General features: G+C 46.1%; 1 pseudogene; it reads left to right on the top strand.

The window, feature by feature from the left end:
- The first annotated feature begins 6,443 nt into the window (after positions 1 to 6,443).
- LOC148525537 (uncharacterized) lies at positions 6,444 to 7,048 on the top strand (annotated as a pseudogene).
- The last annotated feature ends 850 nt before the right edge of the window (positions 7,049 to 7,898 follow it).

The following is a 7,898-nucleotide window of genomic DNA, read 5'->3' as shown; positions in this document are numbered from 1 at the left end:
TATTCTTAAATGGTGCTCCAGCCAATCAGCTACTGTCATGTGTTTGAAAAATGATAGTTAGGAGCTAATTGATTGGAGCACCATTTAAGATTCGTAGCGAGTGATAACAAGACTATCACCTGTTATTAAATATTAAATATGCCCCTATTATGACAGCAATGCAGAAAGGATTTGGGGGCAGCATATGGAGGTTCGGAGGGCCACCTTCTGTTGCCCACCACTGTCCTAGTTGGATAAGATGAGGTCCATTCTCGAAACCCTTATGGAGTTTTCCTTTAAGAGAACAAGACATCAACTTCTCTTTTATGATTATTTGTCTCAAGCAAATACATACGTTCCTCTCTTTCCTCATGCTACAGTTTATAGCAGAGACAGCTAATGTAAAACACATCTAGGTATGAGGAGCATGTCATGCAAAGAACTTGTCTGTAACATTATCATTATCTTTTATTTAAAGGGTGCCACAAGTTATCCACAGTGCTGCACATGGGTACACAATACAATAGGACAACAGTACATGGCAAAACTATAACAATATGATGCAGCCAAATGAAGAGTAACTGGGGGAGGAGAAGGAGTGGTAGAGGAGCATCTTATTATGGCTAGTGAAAGTAAGTAATGAAAATACACTTGGAGCAGAAGTAGGCAGAATTCACCATTCAGTCCGTGACCCTGTACTTAATAAGGGGGAGATGTATCAAACCTTTGAGAGAGAGAAAGTGGAGAAGTTGCACATAGTAATAAATCAGCTTCTGTCATTTCATAAACTGTCATAGATAAAGGATAGCTAGATGCTGATTGGTTGCTATGGGTAATGACTCTACTTTATCTCTCTCGAAGTTTTGATATATATCGCCCCCTAAGTGTGCAAACACACAGGATCAGAGTTGCTGTTGGGGGATGGGAGACGGGGGGAAAAGAGGCACAGTAGTGACAGGGATAGTGCTAGGAGTAGAGAACAGGAATGGAGAGGTGTAACCAGAAGGGTGAAATGGCAGTTGGTAGGTCAGAGGGGTAAAGTATAGGGTTATGAGAAGAGCTGATAGGCTTTTATGAAGAGGTGAGTTTTACAGGCCTAGTTGAATGTGTGGACACTGGTGGGGAGTCTGATAGCAAGATGAAGTGTATTCCAGAGCTGCAGGGCAGCACGAGAGAAGTTTTGAAAGTGAGAGGAGTTGAGGTGAGACTGTGACCAGTGGAAGAGTGGAGAGGGCAGGAGGGAGTGTGGATAGAAATGAGGTTGGAGATGTAAAGGGCATCATGATTAAGTGCTTTTATGTGAGTATGAGGAGTAGCTTTTAGTAGCAATGAGCAGTTTGGTTTTGCTGAAAACCGAACACACCCAAACTTTGGGGTTCCAACTCGGATCACTTTTGGGCTTTCCGAGTAGAACTGAGTCCTGGCTCAGGTGTTCCCGCAAGTCGGTTCTCAATTTTAAAATCCGGATCTTGTGTGTTTTTATTTGAATGTAAGTCCCTCCCTTGTGATTTCAGGTACCAAAATTGGTCAAAATGAGCTGGAAATGAATGTTAATTGATGTTAAAAATACAATAGGAACAAAAACAGGTACAAATTACATAATTTTAGTTGATTTTATAATTTTTTTTTAAGAAAACCAAAACCAAACCAAAATACTTGAGGGTGGTTTTGCCAAAACCAAAACACGGGGGTCTGCACACAGGGATGAGGCCAGCATAGAGCGAAGAGGTAAATTAAATGTGCAGCAGAATTAAGTATAGGATGAAGTGGTGAGAGGTGGGTGCAATGAAGGCCAGAAAGGAAAAGGTTGCAGTAGTCCAAGGGGGAAATGCCAAGTGCATGGAAGAGGCCTCCAAGGTTAGAAAGGATCTGACTCTAGAGATATTGTGGAGGAGAATGTAGCATAATTATGAGATAGGACGGGAAGGGATGGGGAGAGTCGGGGAAGACGCTCAGTCAGCTGATTTGGGGGACTGTGAATGACATTGCCAACAGATAGAGAGTGGGGAGATGAGGGGTCTTGGATGGGGGAATACAATGAGTTTTGTTTTGGATATGCTGAGTTTGAGAAAATGTTGCATGGAAGCAGAGAGGTCAGAGGAGAAAGGTAAATTTTGGGTGTCATTAGCATAAATGTGGTATTAGAGGCCAAAGGAGCTAATGAGCTTTCAAAGTGAGGAGGTGTAGAGTGAAAAGAAAAGGTGGCACAGAACAGACCCTTGGGGAACATTGACAGGCAGAGGGTGGGACATGGTGGACATGCAGTTGGAAACAGGTAAGGGTAAGATGGGAAGAGACTTTAGGGAGCAGTAACCCTGACAGATGGCATCAATTTTAGATGTGAAATGGGTGGCAAAGTTGAGGTTGCCAAGAGAGGATGGTAAGGGAGGAAGGGGCAGGAGACGTTGGAAGACTGGGAGGAAATTAGAGTTTTGAAGTAAAATTGTTGGGAGATATATAGTGCTTAGGTGCAGGGGGAAAGTACACATTTCAAATGGAGGAAGTCAGTGTGAGATACCTGCTTCCACCAGTGGCTCTCAGCAGTGCAAGAGCATTCTTAGAGCTAGTGTCATGATCCGTACTGGAAGTTGCTCAGATGAGGCCAAAAAGCCAGGGGGTTAGGGTGGCTAGGGAACAACTAGGAGAGTGACAGTGACTAGGTCTTCCTATTGTTGCCAAACCCAGGTTTGGCTAGACGCCCATAGGCCCGGAGTCTAACTCACTTGGTGGTCTTCACCAGTGACCCCTCCAATTAGGATATGGGCTTTGCTGCACCAAGTGAGCAGGTCGCGGCCCTCTGGACAGGTACCTGGGAGTGGCAGGAAGACCGGTAACCATATTTACGAGACTTAGCACTGGAAACCCTAGGAATGTACAGTATATTTTAAGGAATTTTCAATTTAACTGCACAGTAACAAAATACAACCTGTTTTATTGGCTTTGTTTACAAAATAAACAACTGTTTGAACAATAAGGAAACAAAAAATATACTTGTTTTGACTTTTAGGCAAGTTTATTTAGGTAGTTTTAGGTAGTCTGCTTTCATTGAAGTGACGAACCTTAGCTTTGATAAGTGCTTTGCATATCCTTGGCATCCTATTTACTAATTTCTCCAGCTTTTGGTGATCCAACTCCAGCAGCTTTGAAGAGCCTCCCAGAGGCCCTCGCTGTTGGTACGCATTTGTTTTCGGACTTCCCTGTCTAGTTCTTCCCACAAAAGCCTGATGGGTGAAACATCTGGTGATTGAGGTGGCCATTCCATTTTTGTTACGACTTGAGCATCTTGTTTCTTTTGCAAATACTTAGTACACAACTTGGACGTATGTTTTGGATCATTATCTTGTTGGAAAACGAAGTTCTGACCCACAAGTCGCCTTCCGGAGGGAATTGCATGATGCACTAATATGTTGTGATGTTGTGGTACACCTTTTGATCCATTATTCTGTCAATTCTGACTAAGGGGGTCATTCAGACCCACTTGCAAGCGGCAGTACGCTCGCAAGTGGGTCGATGGTCCCCACTGCGCATGCGCACGACGGAGGGAGCTCCGGGTCTCGCACCAAAGGGGGCGTGCTGTCGATGGTGACTGACAGCACGCCCCCTTTGGTGGGCGTGCCGGGGGCGTGGCAGCCAGACCGAGGCGCTCCCATGGGAACGCCTACCGTCTGAAGCCGGACCCACTGACATCACTAGTGATGTCAGTGGGAGTGATTTTGGCTCTGATAGAGCCAAAAACACTCCAGGGCTTGTGGCTGGGAAACCCTACCGCAGGGTTTCCGTTGCAAGTCCGATGGTCGCGATGGTCAAGACCATCGCAACCATATTTTTGGACGCTCGTATATGCTGTGGGTGGTCACCCACAGCTATATGAGCATCCAGGAGGACGCTCCATTTTAATGGAGGAGGGCCCTGATTCAGAGCGAGCGCTCTGGTCAGAGCGAGCGGCTCTGAATCATCGCCTAAGTCACCAACTTGGTTGCCCGTGAAACATCCCCAAACCATCACATTGCCTCCTCCATGCTTAACTGTTGGCGCTACACAGTCTGGGAGAAAGCACTCACCTGGACGACGCACAAAAGCCCGGCTATGCAAGCCAAAAAGTACAAATTTCGATTTGTTGGTCCAAAGCACCCTCTTCCACTGTTCCTCAGTCCAATCCTTATGCTTCTTAGCCCATGTGTACCTTTTTGCTACGTTTGTAGCACGTAGAAGTGGTTTTCTTACGCAACCCTACCACTAAAGTCATATTCCTGCAAGCACCTGGCCACCGTCCTATCAGACACAGTCTGGGAATGACTTTTCCGCAGTTCCCTTCCTATTTCCAGAGCGGTCAAATGTCTGTTACGCTTGCTAGTAGTCACAATGAAGATGTCCTCACGAACAGTTGTTGTTTTTGGACGACCAGTTAGTTTTCTTGTACCATTTTGACCGTTTTTTGACTCTTGATCAATAGCCCGATGCACGGCCCCAACGGGGCCTGCTACCGTGTGCATTTATTATGAGTATAAGCAGTATGGCTACTGTGGCCATTATTATAGTATACAAATTTTTTGACACATTTCTATCAATTTTTCAGGTTGCATCGGTACGGAAATAATATATTTTGTTAGTTTTATCATACTCCATTCATACAGAAGTAGCAGAATGTACTATAAGCAAGCTTCTTTTCGATTTCAGGGGGTGTGCTCAGACTTTTGGCAAGTACTGTAATAACACTAAGAAACACTAGAATTTAAATGGTTACTGGAGATGATCTAGAAAATGACTTGCTCTGAGAAAGACATAGAAAGTAACACAGGGGTGGACAGAGGATTGTAGAGATCCAGTCACCGACTGGCACTGAGAACACAGGGAAATGTAACACAGGAATGCATTGAGAATTGTAAAGGAACTAGTCGCTGAATTGCACTGAGAACACAGGGAAATGTAACACAGGGATGCACTGAGAATTGTAAAGGATCCAACTGAGAGCTAACTAGTAATTAGTATGAAAGCTGACACCAGTAACACAGGGAGGCAGCTGGGGAACTGAACAGCACAAAAATAACAACACAGGAGCTGTTATGTAAAGACCTGAAGTTCAGTTACAGAACTGAAATGACAAACTGGAAGTCAGCCTGGGAGCTGATGCAAATAACATTGGAGAACAGCAAGAAGGCTGAAGCAACACACTGAGGAATTAACACAGTGAAGTTGAACAGCAATTTCCTGTTCCTGGAGTAAGACTAAATACCCCTGGGTAGCTAGTCATTGGATCAGAGGATCAGCTGAGTGATCACAGGACTACCATTGGGAGATACTAGTTAGGTGATATGGACCAACATGGCTGCGCCCATGCCCGGCATCCTGGGAACCAGGACGCATGCACAGAAGCCCTAGCAGACCCCGGGAAGAATACTCAGTCACCACTCACCTCAACTCCCAGCGACTGAAAACCTAAGCCCAAGGACACCGGCGCGGAGGTCAGTAGTGGCCGATCCCAGGCCGCATCCTGACAGCTAGCAGGTGAGGATCAATGGAGGGAAAAGTAACAGTTGGGGTGACGGAGTACAGGGCAGAAGTGAGGGTGGAGTTGTAGAAGGATAAAGCCTGTTCAGGGCAGGAAAGGGTAGAGATGGGGTAAGAAGTGAGTCCAGAAAAATAAAATTCTCACTTAAAACTTAAAACTATCAGAGCCAAAATCACTCCCACTGACATCACTAGTGATGTCAGTGGGGCCGGACCCAGACGGTAGGCGTTCCCATGGGAACGCCTCCATCTGGGCAGCCACGCCCCCAGCACGCCCACCAAAGGGGGCATGCTGTCACTCACCATCGACAGCATGCTCCCTATGGTGCGAGACCTGGAGCGACGGCTTCCCCGTCGCTCGCCGGGTCTCGTGCATGCGCACGACGGAGCTCCCTCTGTCGTGCACATGCGCACTTGGGCACCATCGACCCACTTGCGAGCGCATATCGCTCGCTACTGGGTCTGAATGAGACCCTGAATCCGTTGGTCATTGACCATTTCTCGGACTGCTGCACTGACATAGGCCGCAAAGTTGTCAAATTGATTGGGTGGCTTCAATAAGGCCTTTCTGGCCTGACGAATTAGTGAGTCTTCTTCCCTTTCTGCATTTTTGTTTTTCCTCTTTTGATTTTTGGAAATTGGTGTTGTGGTGGTTGGAATGTCAACTGGATTAACTTCTGTTTGTAGCTCCGGTGTACTTCTCATATCTGTGCTAGAGTTCTCTGATGTCTGTTTAAAAATAGAAAACCATAAAAATATAAGCGTTTAATGTATTTTCAAATTCATTTCACAGGTCCCAACAACAACAGAAGAGTGCCATTGGGGAGGAGTTTGAGAGCCGTTGGCACTTCCCTAACTGCGGCGGAGCAATCGACGGTAAGCATATAAGGATTAACCAACCTGCCAACAGTGGTTGCTACTACTATAATTATAAGGGCTACTTCAGTATAGTTCTGATGGCTGTGGTGAATGCAAATTACAAGTTTGTGTTTATCGATGTGGGTAAGAATGGGCGTTCTTCTGACGGAGGCTCCTTTCAGAAGACGTCATTCTACGAGAGGCTCACCACTAACACCCTACACCATCCAGAGAGGCAACAAAACATGGCCTCAATTTTGTCTTTGTGGCTGACGAGGCTTTCGCCCTTCATGAACATTTAATGAAGCTATTTCCACAGAGGGCCTTGGACCATGATAAGCGGGTGTTCAATTACCGCCTATCACGTGCAAGGCCAATTGTGGAGAACACCTTTGGGATCTTGAGCAACCGATTCCGGATTTTGCATACCCCCTTAAATTTAAAAGTGGATAAGATTGACTGGGTGGTCATGGGTTTCTGTATCCTGCACAACTTCATGCGCAAGAAAGCCACTCAGCAAAGGTCATTGGACACACCTTCAGTTGAAGACCCTGATCATCCGGAAGAGATTGCTCCATTCTCCTCTGTGACGGTCCCAGCAGTTATGGAAACTGGTTCTACTCTGGCCAAAAAGGTCAGAGAAGAATATATGGCCTATTTTAATGGGGAGGACGCAGTGTCGTGGCAAGAACAGTCAATTTAATAAATGAAATAAACTTACCATAGATGACTCCAAGGAACCACCAACATCCTCTTCCAGCAGGCTGCAGTCCTCTGTCTCAGCCAACACCTCTAGAGAAGGTCTCACGGGATCCTGCTGCACCAGGAACATCATCATCTCATAATACCATAGCGTTGGGGTGTATATGCTGTCGGCACCAGCTCCTGAACGTTTGGAGTCCTGCACCTTCTTGTGCTGTTTAACAAAGGCAGTACGTAGATTCTGTATCTTTTGACACACCCACAATAGGGAATATGCATCATCATGATATGGCTTACTATACTCCGACAACTTCATTAAGGCCTGGGTACGCTTTGGCCGATTGTTGTACATTTTTGACTTTGTATGCCAAAGACACTCATGTTGCCTTTATAGCTCGATAAATCCAGTGATGAAGTCTGGTTCACGATCCAGAGACATTTCTATGGAGAAAATTAGAGAAAGTAATGTAAAGGACATATTCATTGTGTAGTTTCATTAAGCCCACCCCCAACAGTGGGGGTGGCCCAAAGAACTATGGGGCCCCCCTGTGGACTTGTAATGTGGCCACCCCTAACAGTGGGGGTGGCAAAAAGAACTATGGGGTCCCCCTGCGGACTTGTAATGTGGCCACCCCCAACAGTGGGGGTGGCCCAAAGAACTATGGACTTGTAATGTGGCCACCCCCAACAGTGGGGGTGGCCCAAAGACCTATGGGGCCCCCCTGTGGACTTGTAATGTAGCCACCCCCAACAGTGGGGGTGGTCCAAAGAACTATGGGGGCCCCCTGTGGACTTTCATTCTGTTATTTGAAAAATGTAAATATGTGTGTGAAAATAAACTATTCCTGTGT

The sequence above is a fragment of the Taudactylus pleione genome, unplaced genomic scaffold (assembly GCF_031769625.1).
Source record: "Taudactylus pleione unplaced genomic scaffold, aTauple2 ptg000105l, whole genome shotgun sequence".
NCBI lineage: Eukaryota > Metazoa > Chordata > Amphibia > Anura > Myobatrachidae > Taudactylus > Taudactylus pleione.
This window is presented reverse-complemented; position numbering and strand designations above follow the sequence as displayed.